This window comes from Hevea brasiliensis, chromosome 1 (genome assembly GCF_030052815.1).
Source record: "Hevea brasiliensis isolate MT/VB/25A 57/8 chromosome 1, ASM3005281v1, whole genome shotgun sequence".
NCBI classification, from domain to species: domain Eukaryota; kingdom Viridiplantae; phylum Streptophyta; class Magnoliopsida; order Malpighiales; family Euphorbiaceae; genus Hevea; species Hevea brasiliensis.
Genome location: NC_079493.1, coordinates 37,949,154 through 37,975,158, shown reverse-complemented (window position 1 = coordinate 37,975,158; position 26,005 = coordinate 37,949,154). Strand labels below are relative to the sequence as shown.

At 33.9% G+C, this 26,005-nt stretch overlaps 1 pseudogene; it reads left to right on the top strand.

Moving 5' to 3' along the window:
- LOC131179218 (replication factor C subunit 1-like) lies at positions 1 to 26,005 on the top strand (annotated as a pseudogene).

Below are 26,005 nucleotides of genomic sequence, written 5' to 3'. Positions count from 1 at the left end.
CATTGGTCTGGCGTGCGTTTACGCTCTTAAATGATTCCCTCCTGTGCGTTTACACTCTAGATTCTCACTCTAGCGTCCAGGGCACACCAACAACGGGGAACAAACCCAAACGGCAAGTATTAACTGCTTTTCTTCTTTGTTTCTCTCAGAGGCGCACACGGACCAACATTTCGTTCTGGTCCAATCGAAACGTTTTTATACCTGCAAAGGGCATAGCCAGTCTGGTTTCTTTTTTTTTTTTTTCTAAGTTATAATTTCTTTTTTTTATAGTTTCTTACTGTAATTGATATCTTTCTTTCATTATTATCTACAAATTGTTGTGACAATAATTCATTTTTAATTCCCCGTCCAGATTGTTCTTGCACTCGAAATTTCTTGGGAACTGTGTACAAAGTTCTGTCAGAGATGGTAAGTTTTATTTATTTATCTATTTTAATTTTTTCTTGATAAATTGCTGTTTGGGTAAGGGGAAATTGTGGGGGAAAAAAATCAAATGGAAGAAAACGGTAATAAAGGAGTATACTTGCCGATTCAAATTGTTACTATTTTGTTTGATACTGGGTCAGTTGCCTGGTGTGGTAGTTGATTACTCATCGGATGGTGAAGGCTCTCAGGGGTAAGCCCCTGCTTGTCTCCCTTCCTTAAGCAAACAGAAAATGAGCAAAACAAATTCACTATTTGTTTAGTTCTTAGGGAAATGAGCTAAAGGGAAGACAAAGCCTTTAAACACATTTGTATTGGCATGCGTATGTTTGAACAACCAAATGGAGGGTTAAGGTTTTATTTGGGTTTTAAATTATTCAACTTTGTAATTGGTACATTGGTTTTTTTTTTTTTCCCTTCCTTTTGGATTTTAGCAACGAGATATTAGGAAATGGTTAATGAAGGCCCATGACAAAGGAAATAGCAATGCTGCAAAGCCTGCACAACCTGCCCCAACAAATACAGAAAAGAAACCTCCTCTGGCTGAGTTAAAGCCTGAGACACCTGTGAGTACATTGCTCTCAATTTGCATGTGTCTTATGTGTTTAAATTATGGTTGAAATTCATGTTTGGCATCAGGCTTTTGGGGTATGAGGTTCAAAGATGGGATTAAATGTTAGCATCTGCATGCATATGTTGTAATATTAAAAAATTTACTGTAATGTATGTGTTTTGTGATGAGTACTTCCAGTTCTCAATACAAGCAATGAAGCAGCTTTATCAGGTTAAAGTTAGGCCATAGTTTTCTTATTTGAATTCCTTACGCTCTCTGTAACTGGAAAAAGGGAAATAAAACCTTTGATGTTAAGATTTATTCTCTTCTTTCATAAGCAACTGCAATATGAAGAATAAGGCTTTTTGTGAGAACTCTTGAGAAAAGGGGCATTCATAGTTGATTATTGGATTACTACTCTCTGCCAAATGGATGGGAGTGTGGGATGCTTTAGGGACTTAGTATCATCCTTTGAATGTGGTCTCTTGTTGCTTAGACAAACAACTGCCTTTGCTAAGAATAAAGAAACAGTGCATGATCACATGTAAAATTCTATCTCTTGCTCCATATGTAAATATAGTATAATTTATATGATTTTGGAACAAATTCAGATTCAAGGAGACCAAGAAAATTCTGGCAGAAGGAAAACTAGCAAGTATTTTGCCAAGGACAAACAAAAACCAAAAGATGAGAAAGAACTTGAGGAACTTCCAACAAAGAGAAAAACTAAAAAAGATGACCAATCAGTGAAACCGCCACCTTCAAAGAAAGTTCACAAAGTTGATGATAGTGAAGATGATGATGACTTTGTTTTGCTTGATAAGAAGAAGAATTCTGTAGATGTCACTCCCAGTAAGAAATTGAAGACTGGTTCAGGTAGAGCAGTTGCTCAGAAACCTGTAGGTAATGATGCAAGTGATGAAGATGATGTTAAGGATGCTGAATCTCCTCTCAAGTCAACTGGAAGAGGTCGTAGTAGTAGGGGTGGATCATCGGCATCAGCTAGTGGAAGAGGTGGATCTGCAGCACTGGCTCGTGGGAGGGGTAGAGGTAGTGGACGGGTTGGATTTATGAATTTGGGTGGAAGGAAAGATCCTCCACACAAAGGAGAAAAGGTCATAGACAAATAGTAAATTTCTGATGTATTTAGTTAAGAGAGATCATATTATTATGCGTTAACATCGTCTCTCTCTTCTTTTCTTTTTTTTTTTTCCATGTCAGGAAGTCCCTGAAGGTGCTCTTGCTTGTTTAGCTGGTTTGACTTTTGTAATTAGTGGAACACTTGACAGGTATTTTATTTCCTCTTCTTTTGCTGTCTCAAGCTTTGATTACTTGGCTGTGTATATAAGCACCATTCTATATTCTTCTCGTAGGCATACATTATTTTGTGCTATAGAACATAATAAATTAGCATACTTTCTGGCTTGTACATGTTATGATAATACTTTCTGCTTGTACGTGTTATTATAATTTGGAGATTGTATTAAATGTTTGATGGCTGAGCACCTCTGATAGCGTCCTTTGAAGTGTCTTTAGCATTGGATCATACCAGCTTTATTTTGATTTTCGATCATGCTTGCAGTTTAGAAAGAGAAGAAGCTGAGGATTTGATTAAACGACATGGGGGTCGTGTTACTGGATCTGTTAGCAAGAAAACTGTAATTTCATGCATCTATCTTGTATTTTGCTTGGTTTATTTGGCATTGGCAACATGTTATTAACACCATCTGTATGCAGAATTATCTCTTATGCGATGAGGATATTGAGGGAAGAAAATCTAGCAAAGCAAAAGAGCTTGGGTAGGTTATCTCAAAACCATCCACACACTTCCTGTTCCAGCTTTTATCGCTGATACTGCATTCCTAATTTCATTTTTATTGTTCCTAATTTTATTTTTACCGTAGTACTCCTTCCTTACTGAGGATGGATTGTTTGACATGATACGGTCATCAAATGCAAAAGCCCTTGCACGTGGTGAGGCAACGGACCATGTGAAGAAAGTTGCTTTGGTGCCAAAAAAAAGCCCTCAGAAAGCAGAGGGTAAGATTATGAGTATGTTACAAAAGAATAAGTGTTTTTTTGAAGCATTTTGACTAATTTATTGGTTTCTGACGGGTTTATTGTTTATGTATTTATGAATATGTATTTTTTTTAACTGGTTGGAATAATTAATTAGTTTCTGATTTTTATAAAAAGCTTTTATATGACGATTTTACCCTATGTATATATTTTTTTTGAGTGATATTCGTTATTTTAGTATCGGGCAAAAGCAATAATAGTAGCATAGTAGAAGGGGAATGTTGCATTTCCCCCTCTACATGTAGACATAGCTGGAGATTATGATATATTAAATGTTAATGATGAGAAAAATCCAAATCTGAGGACCATGGAGATCATGATATATTCTGAACATTCCACGTTGGATGCCTATGTTCCTTATTTAAATGTCATTTGATATATCAATTATACTGTAAAAGTTAATAATTATATTTAAACTTGAAAGAAAGAAACACTCATTTCGCCATGTGTGTCTGTCTCTCTCTCTCTCTCTCTGTGTGTCTCTCTCTCCCCTTTCCCAAATCAAATTTCAGCAAACCTTGAAAACCTAACATTAGGAATCAGATAATGCCAAATCCACCATTATTAATACAATCCATGGTTTCAAATAACGACTGTTACGTTATTTATAGGTTTTTGAAGGCTTTGTTACTCGTTCCTCCGTAATTTATAGGCGAATTTTGAGTTGTATGTGTAATGGCCATTACAACTGTTATGTAATAGTAACGGCCATTACGACCGTTATTTAATGGTAATGACCATTATGTACCGTTACATAACAATAACGGCAGTTGCTTTAATTATGCATCTACTACGAATTGCATGGAAACAATAATTTTTTTCCTTCTCTTTTCATTATCTATGTGCTTTTCTCTTCACAACTGCTGTTTCTTTCCTATTCTCTAAAAATTTTCACTCAAATTTCTCCTTTCTTCTTCAAATCTCTCCCTTATTGTTTTCTAAGCTAAGATCGTCATTAAATATCTCTTCCCTCCAAAGCTACTTCTTACAAAAAGGTGTGTTATTGCCTTTTTTTTTTTGCTATTTCTTTTCATTATGTATTATTTTGGTGGTAGTAAGGTTAATTTTGTTACTATATCTACATAATTATTTTAGTTATAAATTGTTTAATGCTAATGATGTAAAAAAATTGATAGATTTAATGTTTTTATTCGATATATTGATGCTTGTTATATAGTAGTATATCTTAATTTTACTTGTATCTACCTATATCTAGTCATTTTTTGAACTTTGCAAATTTTTCAAAAAAATTTGCATAGTGCTAGGCCGTTACCATTATGTTACTGCTATTGCAAACCTATTTCCGTTACTCGCGACTGTGACCGCGAATGCAATCACGACCGCGATTTGAAACCATGATACAATCACTACAGCAACCACCAAACCTAAGCCTGGAAAAGAGATTAGAGAAGATAAGAGAACACATAATATCAGGCAATGTTGAATACACTGGAGCTCAGGTTGCCCTATTATCAAGCTCAAAGAGGTAATCATCACTGCCTACCACTGGCAAGGAAGATGAAGATCCCATTTTCTATTTGGGTGGTCTCTTTTTTTTTTTGAAGAAAATTTATTTTAAGTTGAAATGATTTTCGTTCTCTCTTACTTAAATTTGAGTTACGAAGAGTGCCAAGTGTGTTATTGGCGCACAAGCTTGGCCTATGAAGCTGTTGGATGTAGGTTAAAGGGTAGAAATTGTATATGTATGTGAAGAAAATCAAGAGGAAAAATATGTTCATTGAAGATAAAGAATTATATGTGAAGAAAACCCATAGGAGTGTCTACTCTTGGGCTTCTCGTAACTTTGCTTCCATGAGTTTAAGAGCATGACTGAATATGTACTGATAGCTACTAGAAGTCAAACGATATCCATTCCACTGAATTTTCTTAATTTGATTTGAGAGAGGTGATAACTGATGTAGAACATGCATATTTTTGTTTTCTTTGTTCTTTTAAATTTTTAGAATATATTAATAGTTTCAAGTGGGATCATTCAATTCAAATTTGCTGAATAGCATCTAACGTGGAATTCTTTGGATTGCAACATGAATTATATGGGGGCCTGGTGCAAGCCTGTTCAAATCACAGAAGTGTTAACATTGACCATAACTGAAAAATCAACCAAGTCTTTGGCTTTTCTAGGTCTTTAGGCCTATATTTGATTATGGGTCAATATGGTGTTATTTGCATGTCAGAAGGGAAATCTTATAGTTGTAGCTTTTGTTAATTTGCTATACTTTTGTTGGACTAATGATTTATTCTGTTATCAATTCCTTGACCAAGTGGATGGAGATGCTAAGTATTATAACGTGTGTTGTCTATACCATGGTTTTAAATAACGGCCGTTATGTAACATAATGGCTGTTATTCAAAGGTTTTTTGGCTTACTGCTACCTTTGTTATTTAATTGATTTTTAAATTTGTAACTGTAAAGGCCATTATGACCGTTATTTAAAGGTAACTGCTGTTACCGACCGTTATATAACTGTTGCAATGGCCATTATTTTCCGGCTTAGAATTCTTAGTTTTTTTACCTCTTTCATGTGAAATGCAATAGAGGGAACCTTGTTTTGGGCAAAAAAAAAAAAAAAAAAATTATTTGGGTCATTCATTTTAGCACCTTTTCATTCTCTCTAGGCAACTAAGTTATTTTCTCTCAACTTTCTCTCAATTTTCTCTACAATCAACTCAAGTGAAATCATTCATTTCTTTTCAAATTTTTAACTCAAGAGAATAGATCATCAAATAGACAAGGTAGTTTTGAAGTGACGGAGATTGAAGGGTTTGTTATTGTTTTTTTTGCCCTAATTTTTAGCTATTTTTGAATTATTTTTAGGTAAATATATAAATAATTAGAAAATAATATCAAAGAAACTTTTAAGCATTAATAATATTTGCTAAGTGTAAATTTAGATTTTGGCAAGATAAAATTTAAAAAAAATAAATAATCATGAAATTAACTTTTGAAATTGATTTTCTAAATTAAATAATGAGTTTACAACCTAAGCTTATGATGTCCTAGGATCAAAGTCAAGATAATCAAGATCTCCTAGACACTCATTTTGGTAGTAATAAGGTTAGTTATTTATAATCTTCTTAGTTTTTTTAGTTTTAAATCGATTATTACTAATGATGTATAAGAATGGTGGATCTAATATCTTTATTTTGATATATTTGTGCTTATTATTTAGTTGTATATCGTAGTTTTAATTATATTTTTGAATATTTATTCATTTCATGAACTTTGCAAATTTTTCAATAAAATTTGAGTAGCGACAGGCCGTTACTGTTGCGTTACGGCCGTTATGAGTTTATTTCGCGACCATGATTTAAAACCATGGTCTATTCTAGTTGTATCTTAATTCCATAATATTTTTTTTTACATTTACTTGATTGGGAATATTTGGCAAAGTTGGAATTGCTGATACTAACATCCTTGTATTGAGTTGTTTATATGGAGGCAATAATTGATCGCCTTTGCCATTTGGACTGTGGATGCTAGCAACTTACCTATATAACTTGGTTTTGCTCTTCTTATGTATTACGTGGTTAAAGCTTTTTTTTTTTTTTTTTTGAAGTTCTTAATTCTCTTGTAAATTTTATAAAGTTGTTTTATGTTTAGGCAACTCTTTAAAAACAAATGTGAATCGGAAAGATTCAACCACTGGTGCCTCTCCTCTGAAGCAGAAAGAACAAACTATCAAGCATTCTTCTCTTCCATGGACCGAAAAATATAGGCCAAAAGCTCCAACTGATATCATTGGGAATCAATCACTGGTATGTTATTTAGTCATTATATTCCCTTGCTTTCTCTAGCTACTTAAATTTTTATCTTTATTATATTAATCATTAGAAGTAGTGTAATAAACTCTCCATGCGATTATATGTAGGTTAACCAACTTCATAGTTGGTTGAAAAATTGGAATCAGCAGTTCCTTGATGCTGGAAATAAGGGAAAGAGCAAGAAACAAAATGATTCTAGTGCCAAGAAAGCTGTGCTATTAAGTGGGACACCAGGTATAGGGAAAACCACATCGGCAAAGCTGGTCAGTCAAATGCTCGGTTTCCAGGCAATTGAGGTTGGCATATTTTACACAAATTGTGTTGAATTATTATTATTATTTTTTAACTAGTTCATTGCGAATTATACTGCTTAATGCTTATAGCTTTTCTCTTGATACTTTTTTTATGCTTTATGCGTCATCAGGTAAATGCCAGTGACAGTCGGGGAAAAGCAGATGCCAAGATTAGTAAGGGAATTGGTGGAAGTAATGCAAATTGTATAAAGGAACTTGTCAGCAATGAAGCTTTGGCTGTTAACATGGATAGGTTGATTATGCAATTTAATTCTCTACTTTTCAGATGTTTAAAATTTGTAAGATCTATTTTTATAGGTGTATATTTGAAATGAAGGTGGTGGATATGGATTTGTGTTTCAAGTGAAAAATCCTAAAATTCTGAAACCAAACAATGTCAAATTGAACTACACCTTAATGTTTTGGAAAAAAAAAAAAAAAACCCCTTAATTTCAAATTCTCATCTATCTAAATGGACCCATAGGATTTTTCCCCATGCAGAATTTGATTATTATGAAATTTTAGGTCGAAGCATCCAAAAACAGTTTTAATCATGGATGAGGTAGATGGGATGTCTGCTGGGGATAGAGGTGGAGTTGCTGATCTTATTGCTAGCATAAAGATGTCCAAAATTCCCATTGTCTGCATTTGTAATGATCGTTATAGTCAGAAACTAAAAAGTCTAGTGAACTACTGCTTGCTTCTCAGTTTCCGGAAACCTACAAAGCAACAGGTTCATATCTTTTTTCCCCTTTACATGGATATATTTCATTTTGATTGGTCAAATCTTTTCTTTTAGTTTTATTATATTTTTCATAGTGGGAACATGTTTTGGAGACTTTGGTGCACTAATGAATATGCTATTATCTTGAACTTTTTCCATCTTTCAACCTTGTATGCTAGCTTCACTAGATTTGCAAATGGAGAAAGTACACTTAGGTGCACAGTTCAAGATTTTAGATTTGGATTTCAGGGCTAGTTAATTCTATTTATTGCTAAAAGGCTTCTGCCTGGCTTCGGTTCCACCTAAATATGGCTTTAGGATGGATGTTGGCTAGATGTACTCCTTTGCGTTGTTATGCTATGGGGAATAATGTTGAATAAAAATGAGTTGCTGCAACTCATTTGTGTAGTTGGAGATTTAGAGGGTGTTTGGTTTGGTTACTTTTAACTTGACTTAAAATTTATTTTTTAACTTGTAAGTTAGTTTTAAAATAAGTAGTTAATTGTTTGATAAAATTACTTAAAAGTTATTTTTAAGTAGTTTAAGTGTTTGGTTAAAATGTACTTAAAAGTAATTTGACTTGTCAAAATGACTAAAAAAGATATGTAATTGAGTGTTTTAGTTGTTAAAATAAGGATAGTGTTAATATTTTTAAAGTTATTAGGATAATATAGTGTTTTGCTTGGTCAAATAGTAGTTTTAAAATAAATATATAAGTTATAAGTAAATGGTACCTTAAGACTTTTGACTTATTTTAAGTAGTTTTTTTAACTTATAAATGAAACCAAACACTAATCATGATGACTTCCTACTTATAAGTAGGTTTACCCAACTCATAAGCCAAACTAAACACTCTCATATTGAGCAGTTAATAAGCCTTTGTATTAATGATGAAAAAAAATCTTTCTAAGTTGTGTTTGTTTCCATTTTATTCTTAAGGCAATGCTATTACTTTAGATCTTTTTAATTAAGAAATTCTGATTTATTGAGTAGTTTGTGTTAAGTAATTCTGATTTTCTGAATATATATATAAAGGTGAAGCCTGTGCTGGGAATGTTTTTTGGAACCCAAAATATATTTGCAACTGGATAGTTTTTTTGAGATTTTGCCACAACTAGGTTAGGATAATTGAGGGAGCTCTTTGAAAGTTGAATGGAACTTTAATCATATTTTGATTAGTTTTAAATTTTACCTTGGAATATATTAAAAAAAGTTATTAAAATTTTGAATTTGGTAAAATTGTAAAATCAAGAGCTGAATAATTCAGTCTGGGTGATGATAGTTGTGCTAGTGCTACGCTAAGTTGCATAGTGAGTCATAAACATGGAAATGGATGGGTTAGCAAAGGTGATGGCAGCATTGATTTTGGTGGTTGGGCTGATATGTTTAATTGTTTATGGTGGTGGTAATAATTATGACTAGTACGGGTTCTAGTAGGTATTGGTTTTAGATATAGCTACAACAATGGTGGCAGTGATGATAGTGTATGATAGCCATGGTAGTAGTGGTGATGGCATCAATGTATGATGAGAACATGGTGGTAGTGGCAGTGGATGATGGCTGCAGTAGTGACAGTGGTGCTGGTTAGAATGATGATTGTGGGTGATGGCTGTAATGATTCTAGTTTTAGTGGGCTTAATGGTAATTACAGGATGGAGGTGGTCCTGATGGTAGTATTACCATAGTTATTATAGGCTCAAGGTGTACTAAGACGCCAAAGGGTCCTAGAGCCTAGTCGTAAGGCTTAGATGAGGCGCAAAAATAAAAAATCATAAAAGTTAAATAAATGTCTATATTCCATCAAATTTCAAATAACATAAAACTAAAATAATAATAACTGATAAGCATTCAAGTGCTAATATATTAAAACTTGAATAGTCCTTTTATGTTTCAAAACTAAAGTCAAGCAATTATAAAACAGTTACTCTTCAATCTTCATCAAGAGTAGCATCATAATCTTTTTTCATCTTCTTCTATATCTTCATCCTCTTGATACTCATCTTCAAATTCAATATGTTCATCATCTTCCTTATTTTTAAGAACTAAATATGTATTATTTAGTTCTCAAGTTAGCGGATGATGTTTTTTCTTTTGGCATAGATTTTGAAATAGGTGTAGATGCAATATTTTTTTTTTATTGAAAAAGATAATAAGAGAGTGTTAGTATTGAAAATGGAAATGTGGGAGGTTTGTGATCTTGGATGTGGTGGTTTGATGAGATTTTGGTGACTAGTTATCACTAGCGATACTAATTTCGAAAACTTCTTAGTGTGTCAATATCAGATTTTGATAGATCAATAAATTTCAAGTTGAGTGGTAGTGCTTTTTGTCAATGGAAGTTCTGGCTGAAGGTGAAATAAAGAAGGCGTGCCTTTCTAGAGCCTTGCGCCTAGAACAAGATGCATGCCTAGGCGCATAAGGTGAGGGCCAGTGAATGTCGCCTGCCTTTCTCTTATAGAGGCACTAGGAATGGAGCCAAAGAGAGTCTTGGCATGCCTTTAATAACTATGAGTATTACTAGATTAAAACCATGTTAAAGTTTCTCAGTTATTGGGATTGAGAACTTATTTTTTATGGTTAAATGATTGAAGCGTTGTAGTCTATGCACATCCTCTAGAGTTGATCCTTCTGTTATACCATAATAACATGGCTTGCAAAAGGGTTGTGGCTAGCGCTAATTACCCTATAATCCAACATATCTTGTGTCAATGTTTTGATAACGTCCTTCTACAGTGATGGGTAACGATGAGGGCATATGTTGACAGGTTGAGCCCCATTCTTCAATTTGATCATTTGATTGTGACTTCTTTTGGAGGCAATCCCACTGGCTCACAAGGCACCTATTCATAGTTTTATTGGTGTTTGTTTAACTCCAACCATAATTGTCCCTATTCCATGGAGAAGGAATTCAACTCACCCTTGCCAATTGTCAAATAAGAATTTGTAGAAACTAACAATTGTAGTGAAGCCAACTGACAGGTTTTTGCCATTAGGGAATTCAATTGGCTGTTGTTTGCCACTCCCATATTTTTAGGATCACCCAAATCATTCCACCCTTCCCCGTCCAATGGATGTTCAGTCCCTGCTACCTTAAATCCCATCTTCATCATTTGAAAGTTCCATGTAATCTCCTTGAGAGTGGCTAGGCATTGAATGCTTGAAATTAGATCATAATTCTCCAAGGTTAGAAGTAAGACATTGGCAGTGAAAGATTGCCCTTGCATACCCCCTGAAAACCCTTGCACGCATACCCACAACGTAGTGCTTGACTATTTGCTATTTCAAATAAAATCCCAGAATCCTTCAACAACTCACATCTATTTGTTTGATTATGAAATTGTGACAACTCCTTGTATCAATCAATAATTGCAACTCACATTTCCTTACACAATCCTATCAGCCACATTGTCTGGGTACCCATAATGCCCTAAATAGCATTTAAGGATAATTTAAATCCCTCCAACAATACTTCATCCATATACTCCATCTCAGTCTCCCCTTTATCCCCTGCTCCCACCTTCAATTCCATCATCTATGACCTGCTGTAAATTTTTCATCTCGCCACAAACAGAGCCTTTTAGCATGCTTCTCATTCAACTCCTTGCTGGTCAGGGCCCTACTGGGTTTTAAAGGTGGGTTAGGCAGTTTCAGAACATTGGGTAAAGGTAATAGGCCCTTTGGAAGGGTTAGTTTTTGTGTTTGAAATGTGAGGATGTGTTTGGGTAATTCTCTGGCCAAGGGTTGAGGATGAAGAGCTGTTTGTGGGTAATTTGGTGAATGGTTTAGGCTGATTCTGTAAGGCCACTATAGTCACCTCCTGCAAATGCGGCAGTAAGCCTCTGCCACTGACTTCAGCTTAAATATCCTTATGGGGCATTTTAAGTTCATCTACCAGCCCTGAAAGAAAGAACCCTAAGGCTTGGTCTTCCTTAATTTCAGCCTTAGGATATTAATTGTCATAAGCAACAAGGCAAGTTGTAAAGAGCTTACCAGCTTCAAATTGTGAAAATCAGACAGGGGGTCCTTATATGCATGCTTCCCAAATCAGGAATTTAGGGCTTGAACATACTCAGGCCAACTTGTATATGCTTCCGCTCCTTTGATATTGACAAAGCTTTGATGCCACTATATTGCTTTTCGCTCTAGATGGCATATTTGTTAAAGGCTCAAGACGCACTAAGAAGCCAAGAGGTCTTTGAGTCTAGGCGCAAGGCGCAAGGTGCAGGTGCGCCCCTAAGCGAGCTGAGGAGCAAAAATATAAAAAATTTAATTAAAAATAAAATAAATTTAATATAAGAATATTGGATATTTCATCACTTATTTTTTACTTTATTGTATCACTGTCATGGTGAATTATACGACATATATGAGTAAAAGTTATCATGTTTTAATTTTATTTTTCAATTAAAATGATAATATTAATTTTCTATTACATTATAATTTTATGAACATTAACTTAAAATGATTTGAATTAAATTCTATAAACTCATAAGCAATAACTATGAATTCAGTATAAAGATAATTTACATTTATTTTTAACATGCAAAATAGTTTCTAAACAAAAAACTTAAGCAAAATAGTAATGAAACAGTGTAAAAAAAAATCAGCTATATAACGGCTGATTTTATAACCAAAGTGAATGAAGAATCAGCTCATGGAAGGAAAAGAAAGAGCATGAGGTCAGAAAAGAATAGCTGGTTTTATAACCAAAATAAGGAAGAATCAACTCAGCCACATGAAGGAAAAGAAAGAATAGAAGCATCAATCTGAAATACTGAATGGAGAAAAGAAAACCAAGTGGGTGGGAGAGAGAGCTGAATAAAGAAAAGAAAACCCAAGTTGGGGGGAGAGAGAGGAGGAAGAAGGAAAGAAAAAAAAAAACATAAATACCTGTAATTGGACTGGAAGACAAGGAGGAGTGGAGATGGAGGCACGGAGCACTGTACAGCAGCCCAGGTGACTCCTCTTCTTCTTATGATGCCTTGCTGGGTCCCTGTGAATCTCTTCTTCTTCTTCTTCTTCCCTTGACTTTCTTGGGGTTAGCGCAAATTTCTTTTTCTTTTTTCTTTTCTTGTGGGTTTATAAGGCTGAGTGGGCTTGCATGCAGGAAGTGCACCTGGGGGCGCATTACGACTTGGTGTGCCTCGCGTCGCCTCATGTTGCCTTAGGAAGGTCTCTCGCCTGAAGTGCTCCTAGGCGCTGTGCCAATTGACTCCCTCGCCTTGCGCTTCAGGCGCGCCTTTAATAACACTGCTAGATAGAGGACAACTACTTTACTCAATTTTCAGGCACAGCACCTCTTACTTCGAAAAAATATTCAGCCCTTAATAACCAGCTTTCAAGCCCATCCACATTGAACTTGGGAAATTATAGTTCTGTTGAATGTCCCCAAGTTGGAGCTGCTGTCATTCCTACCGTCTCTACTTGCCTTTCTATCTCTGGTGGGTTCGGAGCATTAGCGACTCCTATGCTGTTTATACTCAATGCCCCTACGAGGTTATGAACCTCTTCCAGCATTTGGTGGTTAAGTTGTTCAGAGGTGGGCAACAGAGCTTTTCCTTCTTCAGATCTTGCGATCTTGTTCCTTTTGCCATGGCTGAGAGTTGGTGGCTCTGATACCAACTGTTGCAGATTTAGGATTTAGAAGTAGGATTAGGATGGAATGATTAATGAGAGGAACACGGAGGAAGAAATCAGAGTAAGAATTTCAGGAGAATTGGAGAGGAAGGCAAAGATAATTCATTACAGTAGCAAAAAAATGCAGGATCAATCGTCGACAACTGTTCTTTGTACAATGGGCCAACTAGGAAAGAGAAGAACCATAACTAGCTAGCAATAATTACGCAACAGTTATAATAACAGCCTACACTATCCCTTCATAACAAAATGCATATTCCCTGACACCCATCCCTCCTTCTGCTATAATTGTTTCTCGCTTAGCTTCAGAAAGGCATCATATCTCCCTCCACTTCTACGACACTGTTTGCTCACAAATTCTAGCAGCCTAACGAATTTATTTTTTTAATAATATTTTGTGCAATGTTGAATATCATAGGCTTTTTAACATTACCTTTTTAAACTAAAGAGCAAAGCCAAAATACCCATCACAAATATAGAAGAAAGAAATGAATTTTAAAGGGGCATGCTCTTGCGCCTTGCGCTTCAAAAGAGGCATGTGCTTAAGCGGTTAAAGCAAATGCCCTGTTAAAGTTGCCTTGCCTTAAGTGTCCTAAATTGCTGGACCCATATGTCACTTCACTTTTGCTTCTAGCTGAGTGCTTTGTTCACTTTGAATATACTGGTTAGGGCTGAACAAAAATTTACTAAACTGGATCATTTCAACCCAATCTAAACAAAAAGCTATGGTTTTATGACTTTTATGGTCGATTTTGGTTCTTGGATTATCTATGCTGGATTATTTTGGCTTGAAGATATGGAAATCCAGTAGAACCAAGCCAAAACTATAAAGCTATGCGCTAAATGTCATTCTTTTGGGGCTTTTGTCTTGTTAATTTAATCCATGATATATGAAGTTAACATACAAGGTCATGTTATGATAATATGTTATTACAAAGTTTTAAATGTTAACTAAAAAGCAGTAATGCTCTTGTGATATGTTAGTTTCATTTTAATCAATTTCTTTACAAATCATTTTTACCTTGGTAGCTGTTGCACTGTTTTTCAAAAAATAAAGAGTGATCGTGCAATAGTTTTAACTTTGAGAGAGTTGTAATGTGGTGGAGTTTACTTTATGGTACAAACCAACTAATCTGATTGTCCAAATTGAAATTAGATGGCCTTGGTTTGGATTTTCTCAGTCTTGCTTGGTCTGGATACTTTTGGATTATTTAAAAATCGATTTGATCAGTTTGATTTGAAATTATCTACTTCGAACCAACTAAATGAACCATGAATACCTCTGTGTATGCTCACAAAAATATTTGTCAATTATAGTTTAAGCTTGTGAGACAGCTATACAACATTATTGATGCTGAATTTCATTGATGGCAGATGGCAAAGAGGTTAATGCAAGTAGCAAATGCAGAAGGCCTTCAAGTTAACGAGGTAAATACTCCTTTCAAGTTTTAGTATTTCTTAATTTGGGTTTTGTTTTTATCTTGTGAATGTTCTCTGTTAATGAACTGATATTGTACTCTTCTTGCAGCATTACCTCCAAATTTTATTATCTTGTTCCTTTGCAAGAATTTGGTTCTTAATGGCAACCTGTACGCTGGTCCCATGAGTGCTATGTTAAAAGAAAATTATAAATACATTGAAATTCTAAATGAGATCTGTGGGATTTCTTGGACCCCAGTTTTAATTTCATGGCATTGGTTTAAAGTTCTGGATTATGTTAATTCTGTATTTTAAGATTGTTGAGAATTTGGAATTAATTAAGTTGAAAATTGAGGCTTTTTTTCCCCTTTTATTTTTAAGTGTTCTCTCCTATTCATTAAATTTACTATGTGGATCATTAATAGGTAGTTTTATTGTAACTTTTCCAATTGCTTATGCTTTTCTGGTCTGTCTGCTGTTCATCTTGTTCTGCTGGTTTGTAGATCACATGTTTCTTATGATTGCATTTTTGTTGAATGTTTATTAACTAATAGCATGAGTTGGTCTTTTTACTTTTTCTTTTTTTGGTTCTGCCTCCAATTTTCTAGCTTGCTCTAGAGGAACTTGCAGAACGAGTGAATGGAGATATGCGCATGGCACTAAATCAATTGCAATATATGAGTCTCTCCATGTCAGTCATTAAGTATGATGATGTCAGACAACGCCTTCTTAGCAGTGCAAAGGATGAAGATATTTCTCCATTCACAGCTGTTGATAAGTATGATTTTGATGATCCCATTTTTTTATATCTACAACTGGATTCTCTTTCTTTCCATTTTATGATGTCATGTAGTTTGTTGAATAGGATCCAATTCCAATATCTTCAGAATAGTAACTAGTTGCATAAGGCATAACATGGATTTATTGTTTGATTATGCAAAAGGACTACATATCCTTGATCAGGCGAAAAGGAGGGGATAAATTATTATTGTGACTTGCATTAGTATCATACCAAAGTTGCATTATCATATACATTATTGGCCGTCATATCTATGCTGAATGATCATTTTTTTTTTATTCATTTTTTATTTTTTTTATATATATTTCTTTTGTCATTTGTATTTTCTTTTGTCTCTTCCTATGGTTCGAAACACCAGGATCTTATGATAGTGACCTTGGTCTCTTTTTTGTCATTTTTCCTTTTCTGCTTTTATAATAAGAATGATAAAGTAATCAATTATCGCTCATTTTATATTTGATGAAGCTCATGAACTTGCCTGAATGTGAAATATTTGAAATTATTCTAAGAGGATATCTCGTACTCACTCATCCTTTGTGTTTTAGGCTTTTTGGCTTTAATGGAGGTAAGCTGAGAATGGATGAGCGGATTGACCTTAGCATGAGTGATCCTGATTTGGTTCCTCTTCTTATTCAGGTTTTTTTTCTTGTTTACCTATATTTATCGCCCTTAACAAAATGTCTCAAAAATTTTAGGCTGTGGTGGTTAAACTTTCTGGGTTGATCATTTTCAACAAAGAGCATAACAACTCTATGATTTGACCATTATTTTAACGTGATATGGAGACAAAAGTTCATGCACTATGAAAGTTGTTAAGGATGACATGGACTTTAGCCTTTTTCAGTAGACACTACAAATCCCTTCAACCTAGTACAGTGTTATTAAGGCGAAAGGCGACACTAAGGCGATAGAGTGTCCTATGGCCTTAAGCGAGAGGCAAGGCAAGGGCCTTTTTGAAGCAAGGCGTCATAACCTTAATTGCCTAAATTATATATATATATGTGTGTGTGTGTAATTATAAAATAAAAATTCATACTTTTAAATAGATGATAAATAACAGTAAATTAATAATTCCTATATAAAATAAATAACTAATTAACAAGATAAAAAGCAAAACTAATTAAATTAACAAGAATAACAATTAAAAAGTAAACTAATTACAAATAAATTAACAATACTTATATTAATTAATTAATAAGAACAAAAAGTTAAATTATCAAATTAACAATAAAATAATAATTACTATGTAAAATAAATAACTAATGAGAACTAATGTCTAATTAACAAGATAAAAAGTAAAACTAATCAAACTAACAATAATAAAAAGTAAAAGATAAATTAATTACCATTAAATTAACAATACCTATATTAAATAATCAACCAATCAATAAGTAAAATAATTAATTTAACAATACCCATGTTAAATAATCAACTAATTAACAAGTAAAATAATTAATTCAATAATATCCATAAAATTTAAATAATTAATTAATAAAAATTAAAGGTAAAACAATTAAATTAATAGCAAATAATTAACTAATTAATAAAACCCAACCAAAGTACCAAACCAAGAGAAGGAAAGGAAAAAAAAAAAAAAAAAGCAAAACTGCTGCAAGTCTGTAAGTCTGTAACTGATTACCGACAACATAACAGGGCAAATAGAGGAGGAAGAAGCCAACCAGGGAGGAGGAGAAGAAGAAGGAAAAGGAAAGAAAAAAAAAAAAAACTGCTGCAGTGCTGCTGCGTTCCAAAGAAAAGAGTGGGAGAGGAGGAAGAAGATAACAGAGGTGGAAGAAAATAACAGAAACAGAGATGAGGAAGAAAAAGACGAGAGAGAGAGAGAGAGACATACCTAGACTGGACAGACTTGACGCAGCTCCTGGAGTTAATGCAGCTCTATTTTTTTTTGTCGGCAACAGGTAAATCTTTAGGGTTTTATATTTTTGTTTTAAAAAATAAAAAAAAGAGGTTCTGCTGCGCTTGAAAGAGGCAATGCCTCTCACCTGCCTCGTGCCTCGTCTCGCCAACCTGAGGCGTCGACTTTTCTGGTGCCAAGAGGGGGGACCCAGTCGAGGCGGCAGAGGGGCAACTCGCCTCGCCTGGCACCTCGCCTGGGCGCCTCTCACGCCTTTAATAACACTGACCTAGTACCTTGGAACTTGGCTTCAAAAGATAAGCATTCTCAATTGAATTGAAATTTATGGCGTATCATATAGAAATAAACAATGCATAACAATACATCAAAGTTCGTAATTTCCCTGTAGATCTACTGGGCAGCTTATTTAGTTTATTTGGCTTCCTTCCGACTATAGATTTACAGTTCTGTGCGTCATCCTTTCAACTGCTCTGCCTCTGTCCCTCTCCCTTTTCACATGCTATCTAAAAAAAGACGCGGTTTCTTTCCTTTGTGTGCCTTTTTGCACTGCTCTTTATCTGCATGGATATTCGGCTATTTTGCCAAATGTAGAGAGATGAATTATCCACAGATGAAACTAACAAATCATGTGAAAAGGAGAAAGAAAATTAATTAAGAGAATTAAAGAAATTTAAGACCATGAACAAAAAACAAAGAACTTTCATTTGTATTTGTATGTATTGATTCATCAACACATAATCACCCAAAAAGAATCAAAACCAAAAAAAAAAAAAAAAAATTAAGACTTTAAGAGAACAAGTAAATCAAATTGCAATCGCAGAATCTCACATTTCATCAAATCATCACAGAATAGGACCAAAAATGGTCGATAACGCTTGATTGAAACTGTAGGCTATTTAAATTTAAGGAAGATGGTTGATGGTACTGGGAAAAGGAAGGAGGAAGATGGTTACGACTATTTAGTTTTGGGAAATCAAGGAACGAGGAGGATAAGATGGTATACGGTACTGGCTCGGAAAAAGGAAGGAGAAGAAATAGGTTGCAGAAACAAGAAGGGAGAAGAGAAAAAGGGCTTTTACCTTATAAGGACCTAGGGCTTTAGGAAGTATTTATAAAATGGGCTTAAAGTTTATATGAAGCTGGTCCTATTTACTTTAAAACATGGGCTGGACAGAAGTGAACAATATTGCCAATGGTACTAAAGTACTAATTGTTATATGATTGAATAATTATCTCATAGTAAAAAAAAAATAATTTAAATTCTTATTTTTCTCTTTTCATCTTATAAAAATAAAAAATCCACGAAAAATGATTCAAAAAGTTCTTCCAGTTAATAAATATGATAATCTCTTTCTCTCTTTATTAATTATGATTAAAATTTTTTAAAAAGCACTTGAGAAATAATAATAATAATAATAATAGTAATAATAATAATGGATGCATTGGACTTATGTGAAAAAGGGCACTCTTAAAATCTTCCAATCAAAATAAAATTTGATAAAATGCATTGTGTTAATTTCTTTATTAAATTGAAATTTATATGGAAAGGATATCATCATTTCATTGTTGAGATTTTCATTTTTTAGCATCATATAGAATATACAACATGCTGAATCTTAAATAAGAGAATATCACCCTCATGTTTTAAAAATTAATAGAATGTTTTGTATATTTACAATAGCGCTTCCATATACGGTCAGTCGTTTACAAGCATGAAAGTTATATGAAATGCACATTTTTAATGATTGGGATTATGCAATCATTAGAGGACAATTGTAACTTTTATTATTACTTGGTTTTAAATAAAATAATTTATTTTATATATAATTTAAAGTTTATGAAATTTATATATTTTATTTCATATTTTTTATGTGAAATAATATTTAATTTTTATAAATAAATAATTAATAAAAATATGTTAAAATAATAAAAATAATGATATATATTCTTAAATTATATAAATATAATATCTTTATAAATTAACATAATAGCATTATAGTGAAACAACTACAGGACTAAAACGATTTAGAATGAAAGAGAAGATCTGCAGAAAGAAAGTCTCAAAAACTTTGGTCTTGACTCTCTTCAACTATAAGCTCACCATTTTTAATCCTATTGTGCTGCTGCTGCGGCAACGCGCAGGCCCCTTTCTAGCGAAGTTACTATAACTGTAAATCATGAGAAAAATCCTCTTGTTGGAATGATAATTTTGACTCTAGCACCAGCATCATACACCTAGTATATTTTTTTTTTACGGCATGACAGTTATTTTAGGAGTTCAAGTGGTGTTTAAAAATATATTATGTGCCATAAAATCTTACCTATCCTGCATAGGTATTGAAATCTTAGCTTAACATCTGCCCACATAAATGATCCAAAGGAGTCTACCACATTATCCTTGGTTTATACCAAGTGATGTTCAATGTAGTGTTCTCAATTGTAGCTAATTGCAAAATCTGGAAATCATATATCATGGAATTGATAATTGGTAGTTAACCTTCAAAAATGAAAAGCTCCAAGTTTATATGGAAATGCCTTTCAGCTGGAAATTGTTTACCTCAGGGACAGCTTAATAGACAAATTTTCTGGGAACCTCTGAGAGTCCTCTTTTAAATTAACAACAATAATAAAGGGCTGATGGTCAAAATAGTGAAAATCAACAATAACAACATGGCCTAAACCAATAGTTTTTTTTTTTTTTGGTCATGTAATCCATACATGGATTTTATTTCATAATTTGCAGGAAAATTATATTAATTATAGGCCAAGTTCAATTGGTAAGGATGAAAGTGGGATGAAAAGGATGAGCATGATTGCCCGTGCTGCTGAGTCTATTGCCGATGGAGATATAGTAAATGTACAGATTCGAAGATGTCGACAGTGGCAGCTCTCTCAAACTGGTTCTCTTGCTTCCTGTATTATTCCGTATGCATTCCTTTATACTCCAGAAATGCCAAGTGTTCTTTACATGGCTTTCAATTTTACTCTTGTTCTGTTTCCTGATTTTTGTTGTTTGAATTAGTGCTGCATTGTTGCATGGACAACGGGAGACACTTGAACAGGTAATGAATTTATATCTTGCATCTTTAATGTGCCCACACCTGCCATCCTTTGTGTCGTTTCATCAAAAGGAAGTTGATGTAGGAAATCCTAGAGATTTAACGACTACCTATTTTAGGAATAATTATAGAAAATAGTTTATTTTATTTCATTTCAGTAGTTTATATTTATTTAGTATTCATAATTAGTGTTGAATTAGGGTTAATGTAATTGGGATTTCTAACTCTATAAATAAGGCTTAGTTTCTATGTTTTATTTACAGAATTATTATGACATTGATTATTGATTTGAGCAATAAAATTGAGAATTAGTTTCTCTTGATGATGTGTGCTTATCTGGAAAAAATCCATGATAAATGAGGACAGTAATGTATGTAATAGGTTCCATAAAGAGCATGAAAATGGGCCCCTCATAAGACTCATTTTTTCCAATGTACTAGTGATAAATCATCTTAGAACAAAGATTATGTTGATAAATTCACTTACACTACTAATTTTAAAGCAAGAATCATGATTACCTACGACTATATTTGTAGGATAATTTTACTTTAGCATGCCTGTCTAATTACCTGAAAAAACCTTGTATGAAAAGACTTCATACTAGTTAATAATTTGAACTACATTTGTTGGTTACTTGACTTCAGTGTCATCATTTAGCTGAGTCATGTCTATCAATGAAACCATCATGTATTTTTTAATCCATTCATGTCATTATAATTTTGCTGTTTTGACACACGCGACCACTCGTCTTCTTTGGTATTGTTTTTATTTTTCTGCAAATGAGTTAAATCATTTTTCTTATTTTGTCTACTTCTCGTATTTACAATCATCATAACTTCATTTGTGAATCATTACATTTCTCTATATGCAATTGCACCTGTCTACATTTGGTTTTGTAATCATATTTTGCCTCATGGCCTTCAAATGAAATATCCCTTTGTGGAATTCATTCAGAAAGTAAAAAGTGCATTTCAAATATTTTGGTTGAATCCTGCTTAAACTAAAATGTTTAGAAACTGAAGGTGCATGTCTAATTGAAAAGTATTGTGTACTCCCTTTTGTAGTCAAAAGTCATAACTACGAGTAGGAAATGGAACACTCTGTGTAAAATATTCTTGATTATTGTTAATACATTTGTTCTTATCCTTTGCCAGGAACCACTATGCTAGAAGTGAGAGATACCATATACATCTTTAACCCTTTAATCCCCATGCCATTGTGAGAGATGGGTTAATGTTGAGACTTTATGTCTGCCTTAGAAATGAAATTCCCTTCTCTTACTTTTTCTTTTTCTAGTTTTTGCTTCACATATATCTTGTTGACCATGCCAATATATCTGATCAATATTCCTTTTGTTTTGAAAAACAGTTATCGCCAATTATACGTACTTTGGTTATTCTCCCCATAACTTTTAAAGGGTGTGGTGGGTCTCAGTATTCACCAATATGATAGAAGTTTCACCTTTAAGGTCAGAATCATGAAAGGGGAGGGTTACACCCTATTGTGTTAGCCCATGTTGTCTTAACGGCTCATTGGGCCCTCCCTCTAAAGAAGGGAGAAAAAAAGAAGAAAATAGTTGTGAATTTGTTATTTTCTGCTGGACCTTAATATTTGCTCTTGAAGATTGAGAACTTGAGATTTCTTTTCCCCACTTCTTAAACCATTATCATTTCCTCACAACTTTTCTTCACTCATTCAAAGTTGGTAAATCATGAGCTCAATTGATGAGTTGGTGACTTGGTTTGTACAATGAAGTTTTATTTTTATTTTGTTGACGTGTACTTTTCCTAAATTGATATCTTATTTTTGGCTTTATACATGTTTGGTACAAGTTCCTTGAGAACATATAATTCCTCCTTTTGATACTTTGACTTGATTTTTATAGTGCAATTGATTTGAATTGAGTCAAATATAGTGTACTACTCAAATTTGAGTGAAGCATGAGCTCAAATCGACTTAATCAACATAAAAAATATTGATAAATTTATTTACTAATTTTGAGTTAAAGCTTGAATGAACTTGAGTGACTTCGCATTCAAGCTCCAAGTCATATATTATTTAAATATTATATAACTGAAAATATAATTAAAATTATATAAAAATAAATGCTCAGCTAGAATTTTGAGTCACTTAATCAAGCATTATTTACTTGAACTCAGCTCAAGTCACTACTTGAGTTACTCTAGTCCAAGCTTGACTTAAACCCAAGTTGAATTTGAATAGTTTCAAATCAAATCCAAGTACCTCATGAATAGTTTGGCTTATTTAAATCCCAATCTATGACATTGCTATTTTATCTCACTGCTGTATAGCTTATTAAACGTACTCACATTTTCAGGAGAACGGAATTTTAACAGTTTTGGAGGGTGGCTGGGAAAGAGTTCAACTATGGGCAAAATTTTGAGGCTTTTGGAGGATTTACATGTTTATCTTCTTTCTTCTCGTGAGTCTAATTCAGGGAGGTAAGTGTTCTATATCTGAACTTATAATTATAGATATAAAGCATATCAAGCACATTTAAATGCTTTAATATCTTCCACAGACAGTAAATGTGAAAGCACGCTGGCAAAACTTGTATTTTTTTTCTTTGGTGTTCTGGTCGTATTGGTTCACAAGGGTATAGGATTAGATGGCTCTCTCCCTGCATGGTTGCTGCTTTCTCTATCCATGAAGTGTGACAGGAAGGACCAGGGCTCAAAGTAGTATCCCACTTGGCTTATTGAATGACACTGATAGTATGAATCTTCCTAACTCTTGTGATTTATGGGGGTCTGATGCTGCTGAGCCATTTTGTTAGCCTAAATTGTCAAGATGTCGCATGATATTTTAAAGCCAGTTTTAGGTTGGACAATGCTCATAAAGTAGCCAAACCCCAGCCACTACTGAATTTATGATAGCATTCTTGGCCTAGCTGTCAAGCACTGTAAGATGAGTGGACAGTGTGACATGGGTGTAGGGAGAGGTTTTCAATTTGGTAAGCTGTAAAATCCATGTTTGATTAGGCATGTTATAATAATTTTGAACTGCATCTTGTGAAATTTAACATATTGACATGGTTGATGGTGCTATCATACAAAAACTTGGTTGAGAACCATAAAAATCTGCATTGTAAGGACATGATAAAGTTTAATAATGTGATACAGTTGTAATGTTTGAAATATGTTATATGGGAACTGGATGTGGTAAATAATGCTTTGGGCTCTGTCCCTAAAGGCTAGCTTTTAGAAACAATTTCTCTTGATGCACTTGACAGAATGATGTGTGCAATTATCATGCAATATTGGGTAACTAAGATACCTTTCCTTAGTGTGATGACTATCTGAAGATCTTTTTTTTTTTAAATGTGATGAATTTTTTCTAAAAGAGAGGGGACTGTTAGAAAAAGAACAAATATAGTGCATGATTGTGTTCATGAGCACATGAACTTTGTCAAACCTCATTGATTTCGCTTTTTGAAGAACTAGTGGGAAATAAGTGATAGAGACATCTATTTTGATCTGTTGGTGTTATGGCCTACTTCTTACATTACCAATTTGAATTATGGAATTTCAATAGGTTTCTTCAATGCTTTTCCTTGAAGCTACTTAGCCTTCTCTTGTTGTAAATCTTACAGGAAGACTCTTCGACTTGAATTTCTTACACTTCTTTTAAAAAAATTAACTGATCCTCTTCGGATGCTGCCTAAGGTTTGAAATATACTGCATTCTCCTTTTCTTTGCCTTGGAATAGAGTTATTGATGACTATGATGTATATCATTCACATATTCAAACCATACAGAAAATCTTTCATTTTTTATACACTAATCAACTATTTCTGGAAGTTTTTTCTTGACTTCACTTGGCCAAGTGCCTTGGAGCTTGATTTATTAAAGTGAAAAATTATGGGAATGTTCATATATTTGTGTATGAAATGATGACCAGGATGAAGCTGTTGAGAACGTTGTGGAGTTCATGAATGCTTACTCAATATGTCAGGAAGACACTGATACTATTCTGGAGTTGTCAAAATTTCAGGTGGTCCTATCTACTTTATAAGAAGCAGTGTTGCGTCAACTTCAAAAACTTTCGGATCATCTCATGTTTGTTTTATCCTTTGGGGACGTACAAATCCAATGGATGGCATCCCATCTGCTGTCAAAGCAGCCTTGACCAGAGCATATAAAGAAGGAAACAAATCAAGGATGGTACGAGCTGCAGACTTTCCACTTCCTGGTGTGAAAAAGGCCACTAAGAAGCGTATTGCAGCAATCCTAGAACCAACTGAGGATGGTTTAGCTGAGGAAATTGGTGATGCATTAGCAGAAAGCGAAGAAGAAAACTCTTCTAACACTGAGGACTTAGGTAAACATTAAAAGTCTGATAAGACAAGATAATTTTGCATCTCATAGTAGAGTTGTTTTGTGATTTGATTGCTTGTGATTGTTTGTGGTCGTCTCAGCTTGCAAAATTTTTAAGGATGATCTAATGCATAGTTATTGTGCAACTTTTTCCATCTAATTCCTACATAAATTAGAGAAATGGTAGAGAAAGTAAGCGGAAAGAACTGCTGCTTACACCGACTCTATTCAAGCTGCTACGAGCAGAAACAGTAAACTGTGCCGATATTTTCCTTAGAAGTTTCTTGTATATTATTTGGAGATACTTCATTGATAAAATTATGATGGGATGTGTGAATCATTGTTCTTATTTATTTTATTTGATTTCATTTTTCTTAATGATGTGTCAGAAGGAACTGCTGATGGCAAGAAGATCCAGTCTGAAATTAATAGTTTGAATTCAAAGGTCAGTTGATATTTTATCAGATGTTGGACACATCACTTCAATCATCGGTGATTCAATTCTTGATTGATTAGTTGTGAGACACTTAGAAACAAAAAGGATTCATACGCTAAATTCTGAGTGCAGTGAAAAGATGATTGATGAATTCTAATATTTATGACAATTTTCAGGAATCCAAGTAGAGGTGGAACTAAAGGGCACAGAAAATTCAAATACTAAGAAGACACCAAGGGGCAGGGGAAAAGGTGGGTCCTCATCTGTGGAAAAGCCTGCAGGCAGGGGAAGAGGGGGTTCTGGATCCTCAGAGAAGGCTGCATCAAAGAGAAAGAGAGGAGAATTGATTATTTAGTACTTCGCAATGCCTATGACTGGTGTAAGTGGAGTCCCTTTGTGGACTATGTACTTTTTGTGGGTTAGTTGGAGAATGGTGATAAATTTTGTAAATGGGTTTTCTCATGGGTAAAAATATCTTCTAAGGCAACGGCTTTCTTATAAATTCAGTTTTACTAAAATACTGTATGGACCCTTCTAATTTTCCCTCCTGCATGGATTATGATTTATGTGAATTCAAGTTTCTGGCA